Here is a 1,513-nt window from a genome sequence, read left to right on the forward strand (position 1 = left end):
TCTCTCTCTCTCTCTCTCTCTCTCTCTCTCTCTCTCTCTCTCTCTCTCTCAAGCAGGTCAGCTTCCATTCTACCCTAGTCTCCCATTGATTGAATGAAGGGTACTCACAGTGTGGGAGCAATTGCCTTTACTCTCCAAATGTAGACATCATCCTAAAACACCCTCAGAGAAATGCCTAGAGTAATAGTTGATCAAGAATCTGGACACTCTGCAGTTCATTTGTATTGGCATATGAAACTCAGTGTAATTGTGACATCAGGTCATGGCATTAAGAACAAAGACCTAGATAATAGATGAGTTTGATGATACTAAGATGTCACAGTCTCTAGACCATCAGGTAGCAGAAGGGAAAGAATATATGAATGAATATCTTATTTGTGTATATATATATATATGTATATATATATACATATTTACACACATATATACCTACATATACACACATATAAACATATACACACACATACACACACACACATATATATATATATATATACATTTCTACATATATACACACATATACACATACACACATATATATGTATATATGTATGTATATATACAGTATCCATTGATACATGTTATTCATTTGTTTTTACGGTGCTGGATATTGAAGTTAGAGGCACCTATGTGCTAAGGAAGCACTCTACCACTGAGCCACATCCACATCTCCATTGAGTTCCATAAGCAACCATCTATGTTAGACTCTAGATCGTTAGCATAGTGATCATTCCAGCCTCTTCCATTGATTATCCAGAAAGTGGTGAGAAATGTCACTCAGAACATCTGTCACCCGTTTGCTTAATAGTTCCATTTCACAATCTACATTATAATGATTAAGTTTGTGTGCCTACTTGAGTGGAATATAGAAGCCCAGATATTTGGGTGTGTGTTTGTGTTTGTTTGAGATTAACTCTGTAATGACAGAGTCAAGAAAACTGCCCTCAATTGTGAGAATTGGTTTTATTAAATTAGTTGAAGGAAGTAACAGAAAAAAGAGGCCAAGTCAGAGGGCACTCCCTTCGCCTGACTGTCATTGGCCCGGTATTCTTTTATCCAGTCAAAGTAAATATTGACTGCCCTGGTGTCCAGCTTGGCAGGTGTAGATGTTGCAACTTGTCAGCCTCTGAAACTACACCAACAGAGCATGTAGTAACAAATCCACCCCTCTCTTCCTTTCCCCTTCTTTGGAAGCCCGCCTCGCCAGCAAGGAAGATGCCACACAACAGGATTCTTCTTGATTGCTGTGGCGAAAGACCCCGAGCCCTAGAACTAGCGCTGCTTTTATAGGCCTAGGACTGGCGTGGCCATGTCTGATTGGTTCTGCTTAAAGTCCTTAATTTACATGGCCAGGGATGGGCTGTGACTTGGTGTGAAACCCATTTGTACCTGCGCACATTGGTTGTTTACCCGAAATACACGGGCGGTGGCCAGTGGTAGCCAGTGCCATCTTGTAATGGCGTTGCGTGGCTTTCCACACCCTTCCTTCAGACAGATCAGTATGTTTCTCTGT

Source organism: Mus pahari, chromosome 17, assembly GCF_900095145.1.
Source record: "Mus pahari chromosome 17, PAHARI_EIJ_v1.1, whole genome shotgun sequence".
Taxonomy (NCBI): Eukaryota; Metazoa; Chordata; class Mammalia; order Rodentia; family Muridae; genus Mus; species Mus pahari.